The sequence below is a fragment of the Dipodomys merriami genome, unplaced genomic scaffold (genome assembly GCF_024711535.1).
Source record: "Dipodomys merriami isolate MVZ:Mamm:240054 unplaced genomic scaffold, mDipMer1.0.p SCAF_506, whole genome shotgun sequence".
Taxonomy (NCBI): domain Eukaryota; kingdom Metazoa; phylum Chordata; class Mammalia; order Rodentia; family Heteromyidae; genus Dipodomys; species Dipodomys merriami.
The window spans coordinates 431130-432136 of NW_027206076.1; positions in this window are offsets into that span (position 1 = coordinate 431130).

Below are 1007 nucleotides of genomic sequence, written 5' to 3' on the forward strand. Positions count from 1 at the left end.
ACCACTCATGAAGAGATTATGGGTAAAGGGAGGATATGGGGTACCATTTGTTGCTAAACTACAGCAACATAACACTTTTGAGATTTGGGTTAGAGAAAATAAAAAATGAAGCCACTGTAACTTATAGAAATTGTTAGGATTATGGCAGCCACTAGCAAAGACTGAAAATCAGAGGAAACATTTATAGGATTTATGACGAGCCGTTTCTTGCAATAATTTAGAAGGTCTAGGCTTGCACATAAATTCTTGGGTGCTTCTTAAAGTATGATGAACCACGTAGCATATTGTTTCTCTTTTATCCAAGAGTTAGATTTAAAGTCATAGAATGCTGATACCAGTGAGGGATTTCAATGTACACTTCCACTCAAACAATAAGTATATAGAATAATCACTGTGCATTGGATGATACATATATATATACATATATGTATATATATATATATATATATATATATATATCTATATCTATATATATCTCAGTTTTTCCCAAAGGGAAGACAAAATAGAATGCATACAAATTTAAACATTGGAATGTAGGACATATTATATTTTTTATGAATTTTTTATCTGGATACATCTAGGACCTAACCAGTTTTATGAAAGTCATATCTTTTAGAAGTGATTTAATTATTTTCAAAAATTATTTGTTTATAGAATACATCAACCATATTGATGAGTGAGGAAAAATATATTTGTTATAAAAGTATGTTACCTTATTTGTTATAACATTATTCATAATATTTTTATGATAAAACATATTATGGAGAAACTATATTAAACAAATATAAATATATTTATAATAGTGATATTGAATCCTAGACACTATAGAAAGATGAATTAATAATGGGCATGTATACATAAACTATGATGATAGACAATTGCTCATTTCATAGGCTTTATTATATTCTAAAAGTCTTAATTTTTTAGTAAATGAAGACATACTTTTAACACATTCATTTGAAATAACTTCAAAACCACTAAGAGCAGGATTTTTTTTGTCAACTCTA